The sequence below is a fragment of the Megascapheus bottae genome, chromosome 29, assembly GCF_031878675.1.
Source record: "Megascapheus bottae isolate mThoBot1 chromosome 29, mThoBot2.hap1, whole genome shotgun sequence".
Taxonomy (NCBI): domain Eukaryota; kingdom Metazoa; phylum Chordata; class Mammalia; order Rodentia; family Geomyidae; genus Megascapheus; species Megascapheus bottae.
This window is the reverse complement of record NC_143537.1, coordinates 9,892,095-9,909,974: the sequence shown is the minus strand read 5'-3', so window position 1 is coordinate 9,909,974 and position 17,880 is coordinate 9,892,095. Positions and strand designations below refer to the sequence as shown.

The 17,880-nt window shown below is 40.6% G+C and overlaps 1 long non-coding RNA gene across 1 annotated transcript; it reads left to right on the top strand.

Moving 5' to 3' along the window:
• On the top strand, positions 1 to 15,085 carry LOC150044692 (uncharacterized). The gene is made up of 3 exons (XR_016533076.1): positions 1 to 89; positions 12,302 to 12,459; positions 12,821 to 15,085. It is a non-coding gene; the product is annotated as an uncharacterized LOC150044692 (long non-coding RNA).
• The last annotated feature ends 2,795 nt before the right edge of the window (positions 15,086 to 17,880 follow it).

Below are 17,880 nucleotides of genomic sequence, written 5' to 3'. Positions count from 1 at the left end.
GTTGAGTTGCAGGTCAGTGGCAGAATAACTCAGTTAGCATGTGTGAAGTCACCTGTTTTGTCTTCAGGAAGACACAAATTTTAGAAAAGGTAAACTGTCCTTTATTTCTGATATATTCACTTTTGTTGAGAATTGTTTTTGCTTTTCTCTTTATAAGTAAAATTATTCCAATTATATTCTCATTTTTCATGGGCTTTTAAAGCTAATTAGGAAGCATTTCTTCCTGTATAAAACTGCTAGAGCAGTCATGTAAGGGATGCATTGGGTGAGGATGTGTATTCCAATGATTCCAGCTACTAATGAGGTGAAAACAGGAAGATCACAAATTGGAAAAAAGCCTTGCTAAGCATGTTTCTCTCATAAACAAAGAAAAGATAAAGAATAGAAAAATCCCCCGAATCCCAAACAACTAAGGAAAAAAAGATAAAAAGACATCATGTAAATGAAAAGGCTTGGGTATTACTCAAGTAGCAAAAACTGGTTTACAAGTACTGAATTTGATGCCCAGCAATAGGGTAAAAAATAAGATATGTTCTTTGATAAAATCACCCATCAAACTACCTTAATTTTTGGTTGCCAGTCTTGGGGCTTGTACTCAGGGCCTGAGTGGTTTCCTTGAGATTTCTCAAGGCTGGAACTCTACCACTTCAGCCACAGCATTATTTCTAGATTTTTTCTGTGTATGTAATACCAATGAATTGAACCCGGGTCTTCATGCATGCTAGGCAACCACTCCTCCAGTAGGCATCATCTTGTCGGGTTTTTTTGTTGTTGTTTTTTGTGGGTCATGGGCCTTGAACTCTGGGCCTAAGCTCTGTCCCTGAGCTCTTCAGCTCAAGGCTACCACCCTACCCCTGGAACAACAGCCCCACTTCCCATTTTCTAGTGATTAGTTGGAAATAAGAGTCTGACCTTCATTAGTGCCCCCACTGGCTTTGAACTGAGATCCTCAGAGCTGAGCCTCCTGAGTAACTAGGATTACAGACATGAGCTGCTGTGCCCGGGTCCATCTTTTTTGACATTTAGTTAGAGTTGTTTCTTTTCCATTTTTATTTTTTCATTTGTTCTTTGCTTGAAATGTGGTTTTTCAGTAACCTACATAACTAAAATTTTCAATCCTTCTGACTTTTAAGAGTTGAGATTGCAGTCAGTGGATATCACAACTGACCTTGTTGATATTTTTTTCTTTTTTAAAAAACTTTATTGTAAAGTTGATGAGCAGGAGGGTTACAGTTACATAAGGTTAATGAGTACATTTTTTATTTTTGTTTTTTATTAAAGAATATTAGCATTGATTTTTACATCATATTTCTCAATGACATGTTTAACAAACAAGTATTCAAGAAGGGAATCTATATACAATCACTGGCACTGAGATTTTAAAACATAATTAAAATTAGGCTGTTTGTATGTCATAGATACACAGTAATCTATATAATAAAACATTATGTCTGTAGAATCATAAATTTTTTATTAAAGAATTTATTAACTGATTTTTACATCTGTCTATATAATTTTGTTTATATTTCCAATACTATGTCCATAGCATTGGTCCATAGCAAATATTGAATCATCACTCTTATACTGTTTGGATCTAATAGCCACATATTAAGGATACCATGAGCCTTTTGTTCCTTTGGTCTTGACTTGTCTCACTCAACATGATTCACTCTATATTCATCCACTTCCCTGTGAATGCCATTATTTTTATCTTGTCCATTGGCTATGTAGAATTCCATTGTGTATATATATATCATATATGATATTTTTTGTATCCAGATGCAATAGGGCATCTGGGTTGTTTCCATCGCTTGGTTATTGTGAATACTGCAGACATAAACATAGCTGAGCAGGTGTCCTTATCATATCTTGGGTTATGATGTTCAGGGTAGATGCTCAGGAGGGGTATGGTGGGATTGTAGGGAAGGTCAATTTTCAGTTCTTTAAGAAACCTCCACACTGCTTTCCAGAATGGCTGAACTAGTTTATATTCCCACCAGCAGTGTAGTAGGGTTCCTTTTTCTCCACAACCCCATCAGCATCTGTCATTGTCTAAGTTCAAAATGTTGGCCATTCTAATCGGGGTAAGGTGATATCTTAGGATTGTTTTTTATTTGAATTTCCTTTATGACGATGGTTGATGAGCATTTTCTCATATATGCTTTTCTGCCATTTTAACTAACCTCTTCTATATATGTGTGTGTGTGTGTGTGTGTGTGTGTGTGTGTGTGTGTGTGTGTGTGTGTATATATATATATATATATATTTTTTTTTTACCAGTCCTGGGGCTTGTACTCAGGGCCTGAACACTGTCCTTGGGCTTTCTCAAGGCAAGAGCACTACCACTTGAGTCACAGCACCACTTCCGGCTTTTTTTTTCCCTACATATGTGGTACTGGGGAATCTAACCCAGGTCTTCATGCATGCTAGGCAAGCACTCTACCACTAGGCTAAACTCCTGGCCAACTAACTTCTTTTAATAAATCTCTCTTTAGTTCCCTTGCCCATTTAGTGATTGGTTTGTTGGGTTTGTGGGGGATTAGTTTCTTGACTTTCCTGTAGATACTGGATATCTGATGTATCCTGGAGATCTGGATGTCTGATGTATTATTGGTAAATAACTTTTCCCGGTTGGTTGGCTATCTTTCTACTTTAGTAGCTATGCTTTTATCAGTGCAGAAAACTTTATTTTTAGTTAGTCCCATTTATCGAGTCTCTCTCCAATCTGTTGTGATCCTGGGATTCTGTTCAGGAAATTTTTGCCTGTGCCTATGAATGCTAGTGTCTCTCCAAATCTATCGTGTAGCAGTTTCACGGTTTCCAGTCTGACATTGAGGTCTTTGATCCACTTTGAGTTAATGCTTGTGCATGATGAAAGGCTAGGATCAATTTTTAGTTTTCTGCATGTGGCTGCTCAGTTTTGCCAGCACCAATAATTGAATAGGCTGTATTTGGCTCCTTTGTCAAATACATACCTATAGGTATGTGGTTTTATTTCTGGATATTCTATTCTGTTCCATTGATCGAACCTGGGTTTTGTGCGTGCTAGGCAAGCACTCTACCTACCTCTAGGCCAAACCCCCGGCCCTATTGAGTAGTTTTGTGCCTGTGTTCATTAGAGAAATAGGTCTGTAGTTCTCTTTTTCAGTTGGTCTTTCCCTGGGTTGGGGATGAGTGGAACATTAGCTTCATAAAATGAGTTTGGTAATGCTCCTTCTGCTTCTATTTCTCAGAAGAGTTTCAAGAGTATAGGTATTACTTCATCTTTAAAAGTCTTGTAGAATTCTGCAGCGAGACTGTCTGGACTTGGGCTCTTTTTGGTTGGCATATCCCTGATTGCTTCCCCTATTTCATTGTATGAAATTGTTCAGTTTGCTTATCTGTTCTTGGTTCAATGTGGGTAGCCTATATTTTAAGAAATCATCCATTTTTACTAAATTTTCCTGTTTCTTTGAAGATAAGCTCTGGAAGTACTTATTCATAATGGACTGAATTTCTCGAATGTCAGTCGTGATTGTTCTCGTAGGGTCTCTAATCTTGTTTGAGTCTCCCCTCTCCTTTTTTTTTTTTTTTTGCCATTCCTGGGCTTGAGCTCAGGGCCTGAGCACTGTCCTTGGACTTTCTCAAGGCTAGAGCTCTACCACTTGAGCCTCAGCACCACTTCCAGCTTTTTTCTATATATGTGGTACCAAGGAATCGAACCTGGGCCTTCGTGCATGCTAGGCAAGCACTCTACCACTAGGCCAAACTCCCGGCCCCCCTCTCCTTTTTTTGCTTAATCTTGCCAGGGGTATATCAACTTTGTTGACTCGAAGAACCAACTTTTTGATTTATTAATTTTATGTATAGTAGACCTTATTTCAATCTCTTACATTTCTGATTTTATTTTTGTTATTTCTGTTCTTCTAGTTGTTTTAGAATTAACTTTTTCTTGCTCCTCCAGGTGCTTCAATTTCTTCTTTAGATTATTTAGGTGATCTTCTTCTGTCTTTTTAATATGGGCTCCTAGTGCGATGTCTTTGCTGTGTCCCAAAAGTTTCTTTGTGATGTACCTTGATTGTCATTACATTCAAGAAAGTTTTGAATTTCTTCTTAGATTTGTTCTATAACCCAAGAGTTATTTAGAAGTGTGTTGTTCAGCTTCCAAGTATTTGAATGTTTTTAACCTTTACTATGTTGTTCAGAACTAGTCTGATTCCACTGTGATCAGATAGAATTCATGGGATTATATCAGTCCTCTTGTATCTGCTTAAATTTTCTGAACTATTATATGATCTATGTTGGAGTATATTCCATGTACTGCTGAGAAAAATGTATGAAGTTTTGCCATTGGGTGGATGACTCTGTGTATATCTGTTAAGCCCAGCTGGACTATGGTGTCATTTAAGTCGGTGGTGTCTTTGCTTGTCTTTTGTTGAGTAGACCTGTCATTTGATAAGAGTGGCATATTGAAGTCTCCCACTATGGCTGTGTTTGAGTCTATCTTGTTCTGTAACTCTAAGAGAATTTGCTTGACGAATTTAGGTGCTCCCGTGTTGGGGGAGTAGATGTTTGTAACTGTAATATTCTGGTTATGAATTTTCCCTTTACTAATATGTAGTGGCTGCTTTTATCTTTATGTACTGATTTTATTGAGAAGTTAATTTTTCAGAGGTTAAGATTTCTACTCCTTCTTTTTTGCATGGTGCGTTGGAGTGGAAAATTATTTTCCATTCTTTCACTTGGAGTTTGTTTCTGTCTTTGTCAGTGAGGTGGGTCTTTGGAGGCAACATATTGATGGTCTTGTTTCTTAATCCAATCTGTGGTTCTGTGTCTTTGATTGGATTGTTCAGTCCATTCACATTTAGGGAAATTATGGAGAAGTGGTTAGTGTCTTTTGTCATTATTTATTTTTACTTCTGAGTTTCTTTCTTTCTCTTTTTTCCTGCTTTGTGTTTACTATTTATAGGTGATAGCTTCTTGATGGGAATTCTTGCTGCTCTGCAATTTGTTCTTTTTTTCACATATATTTTTATTGTAATTAATAGTAGGGTTACATTATATTCACCAGATAGAAGGTGCATTACTTCACAAACATTGATACCCTTTCTCATGTCTTGGTCCCCATTTCCCTCCCCCCCACCCCTCATCTTTTTCCCCCGTTCCCCATCCTATTTCAAATAACCAAATAAGCATATATACAATATATCAGATAACAAGATGAAATACTGTAACAATATGAGATAACTATGGGACAGCAAAAGAGATGAGAGATAACATAGTATATTAAGGACAACAATCACTCATTATATAGCTTTTGTTTCTATATCCTGGAGGTCCTTTCATTTAGCGTCATACTATATGGCCTTATATATCTAGGTTTTGTTCTATTGTAAATCTCTGCTAGGAGAGCCCAAGGTTTCTACTGATTATGACAAATGCGAAAAACCATTGAGCCTATGTTCCTTTGAGTCTGGCTCACTTCACTTAATATGATTTTTCTAAGTCTTTCCATTTCCTTACAAATGGGGCGATGTCCTGTTTCTCACAGCAGCATAGTATTCCATTGTATATAAATACCACATCTTGTTGATCCACTCATCAACTGAAGGGTATATCTGGGTTGCTTCCATATCTTCCCTATGGTAAATAGTGCTGCAGTGTACATTGTTGTGCTAGTGGCATCCATATGTCCTTGTTTGTGGAAGATTGGGTAAATGACAAGTAGTGCAATTGCTGGGTAATAGGGGAGCTTTATGTTTAGTCTTTTGAGGAACCACCATACTGTTTTCCATAGTGGTTGAATGAGTTTGGACTCCCACCAACAGTGTATTGGTGATTCCTCCTTGCCACATCCTCGACACCATCTGTTTTTATTAGATTTCTTGCTCATGGCCATTCTAACTGGAGTGAGGTGGAATCTTAGAGTTGTTTTGATTTTGTATTTCTTTTAAGTCAAGAGTTGTTAAGCATTTCTTCATGTATCTAAAGGCCATCCATATTTCTTCTTCAGAGAAGACGCTTAAGTCTTTGGCCCATCTTTTAATGGGATGGTTGTTTCTTTGGAGATTAGTTTTGGAGTGATTCAGTTTTTTGAGCTGTTGATATATTTTAGATATGAGGCCTTTGTCTGTTGTATGGTTAGTGAAGATCTTCTGCCACTCCGTAGGCTTTTTAGTTAATTTGCTAGCTATGTCTTTTGCCATACAGAAGCTCTGCAGTTTAATGCAATCCCACGTATCCAGCCTTTCTCTGATTTGTTGTGTTTCTGAGTACTTATTAAGAAAGTTTCCACCTGTGCCAAGGAGACCTAGTATATCTCCTATTCCTTCTTGTAAAGTTTTCGGTGTATTTGCTTTTACCTTGAGGGCTTTGATCCATCTGGAGTTAATCCTGGTGCAGGGTGACAAAGAATGATCCAAATTTAGTTTTCTGCAGGTGCTTAACCAGTTCTGCCAGCACCACTTGTTGAAGAGGCTGTCTTTCTTCTGTTCTATTTTTTTGTCTCCCTTATCAAAGATTAGGTGGCCTTAAGTCTGTGGGTTAATATCTGGGTCCTCAGATCTATTCTGTTGGTCTTCAGGCCTGTTCTTATGCCAGTACCAAGCCACTATAGCTCTGTAATAGAGTCTAAAGTTTGGTATTAAAATTTCTCCAGCGCTGTTCTTTCTGTAGATAGCTCTTGGTAAGATTGCCATTTTCACTATGTAACTTCTTCCAATCCAGGAGAATGGGAAGTTTTCCATTTCCTTAGGTCTGCTTTAATTTCCTTTTTCAGGGTATTAACGTTTTCATTAAAAAGGTCCTTTACATTCTTAGTTAATTCCTAGGTACTTTATTTTCTTTGAGGCTATCGCAAAAGGAGATGCTTTCCTGTTTGTTGCCTTGTTACTCTCATTGTTGGCATATAGGTAGGCAGATGATTTTTGAGGGTTAATTTTATACCCTGCTACCTTGCCAAAGTTTCAAGTCAGCTCAAGTAGCTTGGGAGTGGAGTCTATAGGGTTCTTTAAATACAGAATCATGTCATCTGCAAAGAGGGAGAGTTTCACTTCCTCTTTCCCTATTTGGACCCCCTTTACGCTTGCCTTATTGCTCTGGCTAGGAATTCTAATACTATGTTAAAGAGGAGTGGAGAGAGTGGGCATTCTTGTCTCGTTCCTGATTTTAGAGGAAATGGCTTTAGCTTTTCACCATTAAGTATAATGCTAGCTGTGGGTTTGTCATACACGGCCTTTATTATACTGAGGAATGTTGCATGGATTCCTAGTTTCTCCAGAGCTTTTAGCATAAAGGGGTGTTGGATCTTGTCAAATGCCTTTTCTGCATCTATTGAGACAATCATGTGATTCTTGTCCTAGCTCCTGTTGATGTGTTGAATTATATTAATTGGCTTGCATATGTTGAACCAGCTTTGCATCCCTGTGATGAATCCTGTTTGACCATAGTGTATAATTTTTTTTGATGAGTTGCTGAAGACGGTTGGCCAGTATTTTGTTGAGAAGTTTTGCATCAGTATTCATCAAAGAAATGGGTCTATAGTTCTCTTTCTTTGCTGAATCTCTGTCTGGTTTTGGGATGAGGGTTATAGTGGCTTCATAGAATGAGTTTGGCAAAAAGCCTTCGTTTTTTATTTTGTTGAAGAGCTTGAGAAGTATTGGTGTGAGCTTTGCTTTGAAGACCATATAGCTGTGAATCCGTCTGGCCCTGGGCTTTTCTTTTTCTTGCCATTTCTATTTTAGTGCTTGAAATAGGTCTCTTTAGTTGGCTTAGGTCTTCTTGCTTCAGTGTGGGTATAAATATTGGCTGGAAATTCATCCATTTCTTCTAGGGTCTCAAATTTGTTGGCATAAAGATTTGAAAAGTATTCTCTTATGATGCTCTGGATCTTGGTAATTTCTGTCGTGATATTACCATTCTCATCTGTGATTTTGTTTATTTGGTGTGCTCCCTTCTTTTTTGGTAAGATTTGCTAAGGGTCTGTCAATCTCTATATACAGTCACTGGCACTTAGATTTTAGAACATAGTTAAAATTAGGCTGAGGGTTTCTATGTCATAGATACATATTAATCTATGTAAAAACATTATGTCTATTGAGTCATAAATTTTTATGCCTAGGTAGTTATGTTTATATTTCCAATACCATGTCCATAGCATTGGGAATGCAAATATTGAGTCGTCGCTCTTGTTTGGATCTAATAGCCACATATTAAGGATACCATGAGCCTTGACCAGGTGACTTTTGAAGACAGCCGCTCCAGCTGGGCCTGTGTGATCACTGAGCTGCAGCCTGTTGTTTGCCTTTCAGAACTCTAGGTCAGCTCAGGGGGAGGAATGGCCAGACTACTGACAATTCCATGATTCATGATGCTACAGCGCCCTGTGGTGGCCACCTAAGAGCGACAAGCCCTCTTGTCCAGTCATAGATGTTCCATTGTTTTTTCATTCTTTGTTTTTGTTTTGTCCCCACCCCCATCCCCATCCTGGAGATTGAGCTCTGGGTCTAGACTATCCTTGAATGTTTTTCTCGAGCATATTCTCCAGCACTTGAGCCACAGCTCTACTTCCAGATTTTTAGAGAATTATTGGAAATAATAATCTCATGGATTTCCTGCCCCATCTGGCTTGGAATGTTCATCCTGGGTAGCAGCTAAATCCTGGATCTTGGCTTTACTCCCACTGGAAGATGGAATTTGAGAAAATGGATTAACTTCCTTGCTCTCATCGTCACTTGTAGGAATGTTTTTGTGTTTTTTGCTCTATTTGTTTGTGCTTGTTTGTTTTGTCAATCTTTGGGCTTCAGTTCTTGGCTTGGTCACTGTCCCTGAGCTTTTGTACTGAAGGCTAGCACCTAGCTCCCTGAGCTTTTTAAACTCAAGGTTGCTGCTCTTCCATTTGAACCTAAGCTCTACTTCCTGGTTTTTGGTAGGTAATTGGCAATGAAAGTCTGATGGAGCTGGACCATGATGGCTTTAACTGTAACTCTGGCTACTCAGGAGAGCAAGATCTGAAGAAAATGGTTCAAAGTCAGTGCAGGCAGGGTAGTCCAATGAGATGTAAATCTCCAATAAACCACCGAAAAATAAGAAGTGACACTATCAGTAAAGTGGTAGAGCACTGGTCTTTAGCTTAGGGACAAGCTGAGTACAAGCCCCATGACTGAAAAACAAAAAGAATCTCATCAACTTTCCTGCCTTGGCTGGCTTCAGACCTCAGTCCTTACACCACAACCTCATGATTAGGCAGAATTATAGGAATGAACCACTGGCACCTGTTTTTTTTGTTTCTTTTTTTTTTGCCAGTCCTGGGCTTGAGCTTAGGGCTTGAGCACTCTCCTTGGACTTTCTCAAGGCTAGAGCTCTGCCACTTGAGCCTCAGTACTATTTCTGGCTTTTTCTATGTATATAGTACTAAGGAATCGAATCTAGATCTTTGTGCATGCTAGGCAAACACTCCACCACTAGGCCAAACTCCCAGCCCTTGTTTGTTAAATCAAATCACATGTCTCTACTACTGTCAAACTACCAAGAGCTTCTGTTTCCGAATAAAATTTGAAGACTCCATAGTGGCCTAAATGGCCTCGCCTTAGTTAGTGGTTCTCATACTCATCTAGAGCACTTGTTAGAAGCAGGAACCTCACTGCATCCTAGCCTCACACCTAGGCTGTACCCAATGTGTATTTATTTATTCCTTCATTTGTTTTGCCAATGTGTATTTCTAGCAAGTTCCCAGATGCCATCACTGCTGTTGGATGGAGATCACGCCTTGTAGCTCTCTGCTCTGCACAAGCTCTCCACTGGCTGTCCTACAGCATCTTCTTCACTCCCCCGGTGGCTGTTGCAGCCACACTGATCTGTTGCCTCTAAGGCAGGCCAGACACCCTCTCACTTTTAGACCATAACCCTGGCTGATTCTATGGCCTGGATTTCTTGCCTTGATTTCTCCTAAAGTACATTGTCACATGGGAGTTTTTAAAATTCATACTTTATTACAAATTGGTAACCTTATTCCTGGTGAATCCCTCTCTACATCCTTCCAACTAAAGTATACACCTCTAAAAACAAAGCATTTTTCTCTCACTGTCACATCCTGGGTCTAGAATTTCTTAAATGAAATGGAAAGGAAAGATGCGTGCCTGAAGGAAAAATAACCTTCATGAACCTATAGATACAGTATTAGCTCACCAAACTTAAGTAGGATAAACTTAGAAATCCACACTAAGACACATTCTAATTAAATTGTTAAAGACAGTGAGCCTCCAAAATCACACACACACAACTCATCACACACTGATCTTCACTGAGATCAGAAACTAAGACCAATAGAAACCAAAGACAACAAATTTCCAGTGCTAAATGAAAAAAGACTCTCAACCAACCTTTTGAAAGGAGAAAAACTTGCCTTTGAATTTCAGATGAGCTGAGTCCCAATGGCTGGGGCCTGTCATCTTACTGAAGATGCTGATTTATGAAGATTGTAGTTCAAAGCCAGGTTGGGTAGAAAAGAGTGAGGTGTCCTCTCCAATAACCAGCAAAATGCCAAATTGGAGGTGTGGTCCAAATGATAAGAGTAGTGCAAAAAAGCAAGAAATCTAAACAAGTTGGTCACTGATGGCATATACCTGTAATCTTAGCTCCTCAGAAAGTTGAGTTCACAGGATTGTGATGCAGAGCCAAACTCTAGAGGAAAATACATTACACTTTATCTCCCATTACACAGACACACACCCCAAAGTTGAGTTGTGGATTGAGTGGTAGAGGACAAGCCTTAAGTAAAAAATGCTCAGAGACAGCATTCATGCCCTGAGTTCAAGAACCAGGACCAACCCCTTCAACCTCCACTGAAAAGGCCAAGCAAGAGCACAGTCAAAATCCAATCCCAAGCACCACTCTCCCACAGACAAAGGTTCAAATAAAAATTAAGAGGGTATACTGATCAATCTGAGTAAGCCTTTGTTATTATAAAACAACAACAACAATATATATATATATATATATATATAACTAGAGATTTTTGAAACAGAAACTCTAGGTTTCAGTCTGAGAGCCTCAAGTTTCACACTTGATCTCTCTTTCTAGGCAGAGGATCTGACAACCCAGTAACTGGATTACATACCAGAAACCTTAATGGAAATTGTTTTCTTTTACCTCATATATAGTAGTGACTCCTAATGGAAGTGGATATGGACCAGAAGTTGCTCATATTTCACCACAAATGGAAGTGGGAGAGAATGGAGAGGCCTTCTGACCCAGTGACCCCATACAGGAATACTGTATAAAAGGAAAGATTTGTTCATGCAAATGAGAGAAATACACAAAGGCAGAGAAAAGCAGCCTGCATCTGGCTTCACTCCTGACTGCTCACTACTCCCTCCCCACTTGCATGATTGAATCTTTCTATGCCATATTTGTAACAATGTATCCATTTGTAGCAATATTTCCAATGGCTCAACTACATATTTGAAGTTTCTCATCCCCTCTGGGTGTATTTGTTTTATGACTTTACCTTTGAGTTTCTTACAACCTTTTAATTTTAAATCCATCATTTCCTCAAGTTGTAACAAATATTTTGAGGGTTTTTTTTCCCCTGGCCCTTGGGATTGAACTCAGGGCCTGAGCACTGTGCTCGGATTTTTGCAAGGCTACAACTGTACCATTTGAGCCACATCACTACTTCTTGGTACCCAGGAATTGAACCTGTGTCTTTGTGCATGCTAGACAAGCACTCTACCAGTAGGTCACACTCCCAGCCCATATTTTGAGGTTTTTTTTTTAAATAAAATATTGCAACAAACATGACAAATCAGGGTGTTTTTTTTTTAACTTGATGCCACTTTGGTAGCTTTTGCCACACCCCAGGTGTGCAAGGGCTTCATTGTGGTTCACTATGGTTTCAAAGATTGTTGGGTAAAGGCACAAGACCTACACACAGGAATACTGAAGTCCTTGTGCCTGGAGCATGGGGACAATGTCCTTGCAGGAGGTGGTCCTAGGATCTCATGGCTCTGGAAGAGGAAGGAGGCTCTTGGTCACCATCCTCATGGTTCCTGAAATGCTGCCATGACAGTGCCCATAGCCGCCCACCTGAAGTCCTTGACAACAGTCCTGAGAGCTAGAACCCCAAGACTCTAAACCTGGCATTGACGGGTCCATTCCTCCCTCATGGTACTGGGCCTGGGTGTGATTGGTCCATTCCTCTATGATGTCACTAGGCCTTGCTGTGATTGGCCCATTTCCTCACTAACCTCATATGCCTTTGTGACGTCCCTGCAGGGATTACAGAAGGCAGTTAGTTGCTCTCTCTTCTTTTTTTTTTTGTCAGGCAGACATGGGGCTTGAACTCAGGACCTGGGCATTGTCCTTGGACACTTTTTGTGCAAGACTAGCACTCTATAGCTCAAGACACTCTATAGCTCCACTTCTGACTTTTTGTGAGTATGTGGCACTGAGGAATTGAACCCAGGACTTCCTGCATACTAGGTGAGCACTGTACTACTAGACTATGTGCCTGGCATCCTCTCTATTTATTTTTTTTTAGTTAAAGTGTTGAGCTGCTTTGATGACCTGCTGGACTAAATCAAACCTAGGTTAATACTTTCTTACGGGGATGGGGAAAGAAGGGAGGCTTTGCATTGTGTAGCTTCAGGTATTTTCATTATTCTGTGGTTTAGATTGTGCTTATTTAGGTTGATATGCTACCACGGAACTGATTTAGCTAAGTTTAATTAAAATTTGATACCAACTATATTGATTTAAATATTTTTCATATTTATAATTATATTTATAGCCATACTTATTTAGCTAAGTATAATTAAAATTTACTTCCACCATGTTTTATTAGCTGTTTGGTTAAGGTTGACCCCTGCCATCCCAAATGGAAAATGGAGTCAACAGACAGCAAATGCACTACATTCTGCTCCACAGAGAAGGACGTCAATACCATGTACAGCAGACCATTGGTTCTCTATGGCACCTTCAAGCCTGTGAAGAAGGCCTATCATTGCCTTACAGAAAGTGAGGTAGCAGTGAAAATATTGGGGACAAGTGTACCCCATGCTGGTGGAAAATGAGTTGGACATTGCCAAGGCTCGAATCACCCCATGTGTTCAGGGTGTATCATGTGATCCCAGGGAGAGGAACATGTCTACCTGGTGACAGAAATGGCCACCAAGGGAGACTGCAGAGCTGGATCGAAGCATCATGCCAGCTTTTTGAGAATGAAGCCAGGAGGTTGCTGAAGCAGAAGTACAGTGCAGTGTTTTCATTGGAATGGGACTGCACACCTCCACCTAAAGCCTGACAAGATTCCCTGGATGAAAACAGCAACACCAAGTCAGTGAGTTTGGGTTGAGCCTGGAAAGTGATCACAGGTCTTCGTGATATCTATGTGTTCTGAGCCCCTGAAATATAGTGAAACAAGTCTACGATGGCTTCAAGGTGGATGTTTGGTGTCTGGGCTCCATCTTATTATTTATGGTTACAATAGAATGCCCATTTAAAGGGAGAACTTTGAACCAGTTCTGTACAGAAATTGTATAAGGCAGGCATGATGTACCATCTCACCTGACTGCCAGAGGACGTCCTTTTGCAGCTCTTAACTTGAGACCCTCAGCAGAAGCCAGATACACAACATGTCACAACATACTGGTGGTTTTATTGAGCTGAGGAAAGATCCCTGTTTCAGTTGAGCCCTGCCCAAGCAGTGAAACCCAACAGTTATAAGCAGGATATGTACCATGGGATACAGTGAATCTCAGATCCACACATCAGTCTGTACAGATCATTTGATGATGTGATGGCCACCTACTTTTTCATTAAAGATGGCCCAAAGCCAGAGAGAGTCAGCCCTGTGACAGCTCAATCTGTTACCTGGGGTATTCAGCCATATACCACTGTACTAACCTTCCTGCCTTCCTACTAGAGGGGATAGCAAGGTTGCTTTTCCGGATTTGTACTTTGCCATTGCCATCTCAGTGTCTGCTGCTCTGTGATATGAAGCAGACAAGCAGAAGTGCTTCCCTGCCTGCCATTTCCTGCAGAGGAGCTCCAGCCACAGTCTCATAACATCATGATTCAGTGGCTCCTCCAGGGCTCCTCGCTGCCAAAGCACCATGAGGAAACACAGAGCTGTAGAGCTAAAGCAAAAATCCCTGCCCTCTGCACAGCCCCAGAATGAGAGCAGTGTTGCGGGCCTGAAATGAGGCCTAGGAGCCACGACTGGTATGGATATAAGGAGCTGCCAGAGGAGGCTGCATGGAAAGTTCCTGCTGCTGAGTTCCCAGCATGCTCAGCAAAAGCCCCTGGCCTTGGGTTTGGGGGCCCTGGACAAAACACCCCAGAGGATCTTGTCCTTCCCTTTGAGGAGATTGTGCCTCTGTGTGCAGGCCCAGTAACAGGCAGTTCCAGGGATGGCAGTGAAGAACCCTGAAAGACACCAAAGCCATTAAGAGCCACAAGCCCTGTCAAGGACATATAGAAGCTTCTCACCTACATATCCAGCCACAGCAGAACCACCCCAGCCAGGGGTTTGTAAGACCAGAGGCATACAAGAGACAATGAATGTGAGGTCCTGGACTGTGTAACCCCAATAGAAACAAGACTGCTGAGGAAGTCACAAATGACACTATCTGAAAACATTTAAAAGTGATTTTCTCAGGAAAAACCAAGTGAAAGTTCTGCAAAAACAAAACAAGGACCATCATCACAAGTAAACAAGGCCAAACTGTCTGGTTGGCTGGCAATGCTGTCCTCTCTATATTCCCCAATCTTAGCACACTTAGGAATAGTTTAGAGGTGCTTGTGTTCCCTCTTTAAAACATAGCTGAGTGACCTAATCTTTTAATTTTGAATTCAGTTTTCATTCTAATTTTACTTATACTGTGTAGAGAAATCCATATTCTCTTTATAAGTGTGATATAACTCCACCCTTTCTTTGTAAATTAAAAAAAAAACAAAAACTAAATAAAACTTTAGAAAAAAAGCAAAAACAAAATGTTAATCACTACTGGTTAAGATGTTGAATTCTCTGTGCCTCTCCTGTGCGTATGCACCTCAAGAGTGATTACACTGCCTTTGCCCACATCCCCTCCTCTCCACCCCCCTGCCCCAGGACTAGTCCCAGAACACAAGGGAAATTAGAAAAATCAAATAGAACACAGTGGATCAGTTCTTCCAAGGCTTCACAGGGTCAGAGAATGATCCATCTCAACATAGGTTTGAAGTTTAGTATTAAATAACTGACCGCTCTGATAGGAAAATTAAAGGGTTTTCTGTTGGTTGGGGTAAATTTTGGTTCAGGACAGTGTGGTTTTTTAACCTGTATTCTCAAAAAAAAATCTTAGATTTTCCTTGTGTCTTACTAAACAACTGAGTGTTTTTATTTGTTTTTGTAAGTCATGGATCTTGAACTCTGGGACTGGGTGGATTTTTTTTTCCCCCCTTAGGTCTTTAGTTCAGTTCTATCGCCCTACCCCTTGAGAGTCACAGCACCACTTCCAGTTTTCTGGTGATTAATTGGAGACAAGGGTCTCATTGACTTTTTAGTGCCTGGCTTGGCTTTTAGCCATAATCCTCAGATCTCAGTCTCCTGAGTAGCCATGATTATAGGCGAGAGCCACTACACCTGGCTTCATCTTAAATTGATTTTTACAAATCTCTTTTATTTGTCACTATCTCATTCTCCCTCCCTCCCTCCCTCCTTTCCTCCCCCTCTCCCTCTCTCCCCCTCTCCCCCTCTCCCCCTCTCTCTCTCCCTCTCCCTCTCCCTCTCCCCACCCCCCTCTCTCCCCACCCCCCCTCCCTCCCTCCCTCTGTGTCTGTTTGTCTCTCTCTCTCTGTCCTGGTTATAGAGCTTAGAATCATGCCTTGAGCACTGTCCCTAAGCTCTTTTGCTCAAAGCTAACACTCCATGACTTTGCAAGACAGTGCAACTTCTAAGGTTTGAGCGGTGAATGGGAAGGTAGTGTCTCACAGGAAATTTTCTGTCAAGCCTGGTTTGAACCAGGATCTGCAGATAGCAGCCACTGATTAGCGAAGATTACAAGTGTGAGACCCTGATACCCCCCCTGGCAATTTTTTATTACTTATTTATTTATTGGTTCTTGTGCTAGGAATCAAACTCTGGGCCTAAGCAGAATCTAGAAGTTGTTTGTTTCTTTATTTTTTACTTTTTTATCTTTTTTGCCAGTCCTGGGCTTGAGCTGAGAACCTGAGCACTGTCCTTGGACTTTTTCAAGGCTAGAGCTCTACCACTTGAGCCTCAGCACCACTTCTGGCTTTTCTTTCTATGTATGTGGTAGTGAGGAATCGAACCCAGGTCTTCATCCATGCTAGGCAATCACTCTACCACTAGGCTAAATTCCTGGCCCCTCTTCTTCCTTCCTTCCCCTTCCTTCCTTCCTTCCTCTCTCTCACCCCCTAATAGCAGAATACTTGGGTGTATAACTTTAAGTAAAACTCAACTTCAGGGGTTTTTTGGTTTGTTTGTTTGTTTTAGCTGGTGCTTGAACTTTGGGCTTGAACACAAAAAGCCTGGTGGCTCTCCCAGAAGATTGTCTTATTATTTTTTTTAATTTCAAGGTTTACAGGAGCCACCAGTTTTTCTTTTTTTTTCTTTTTTTTTACCAGTCCTGGGGCTAGACACTCAGGAAATAGGCACTGTCCTTGCTTAGTGCTCTGCCACTTGAGCCACAGCACCACTTCTGCCTTTTTCTGTGAATCTGGTTACTGGGGAATTGAACTCAGGGCTTCATGCATGCTAGGCAAGCACTCTACCACTAGGCCACATTCCTGGCCTCCTTTTTCTTTCTCTTTTTTTCTTGTCTTTTTTCCTTCCTTTCTTCCCTCCCTCCCTCCTTCCTTCCTTTTTCCCTTCTCTTTCTTTGCTGGTGGTTAATAGAAGAGTCCCATGGGAAGCCAATGGTATCTCAAAATCTGAGCATTGTGGTTTGAAGCCAGCCTGGGCAGAAAAGTCATGAAACTCTTACTTCCAATTAGCCACAAAGAGGTAGGAACTAGCAGAGCTCTAGTCATGAGCCAAACATAGCAAGTTCAAGTCCACTACTTCCAGTCAACTAAAACAAGTCTCGAAGCCTTTCCTGCCCAGGCTGGCTTCCAACTGCAGTTCTCAGATTTCAGCAACAAAACAGGATTACAGATGTGAGCCATGATTGAAAATTATTTAATTGGCTCCTGTCTTCTTTCACCTTCCTTTCATTTCATTATTGCTTATACTGTTTTTATTTTTCTTTGTCCCCCTAAAATTTCAGGTCTTCTGGCTTGTTGTTAGGGCCTACACATGCACACTTGGTTTGTGTTTCTTTGTTTGGGTTCTTAGGTTGAAACTAGAAGCTTGTACACCTTTAGCCACAGATCAACCACTGGCTTTGGGGGGTTTTTTTGTGCTAGGGTATGAATTTTGGACTCAGTCACTATGAGTATTTTTTCCCTCTTAAAGCAAGCAAGTTGGACAATAAGAGGAAAAACTCAACTTCCAATTATTATATTTTAATTTGAAACTGGTACTTAGGGCTTGAACTCAAGGCCTGTTGGTTCTCCCAGAAGATTCTTCTTAAATTATTATCTCTTATTGCTATTTATTTTTTGCCAGTCCTGGGCTTGAGCTCAGGGCCTGAGCACTGTCCTTGGACTTTCTCAAGGCTAGAGCTCTACCACTTGAGCCTCAGCACCACTTCTGGCTTTTTTCTATGTATGTGGTGCCGAGGAATCGAACCCGGGTCTTCATGCATGCTAGGCAAACACTCTACCACTAGGCCAAACTCCCAGCCCTATTTATTATTTTTTAAATTCAAGACTAGTATGCTCAACTACTTGAGCCACAACTGAACTTCTGCCTTTTTTGGTGGTAATAGAAGATGAGTCCCATGACAAACCAAGAGTACT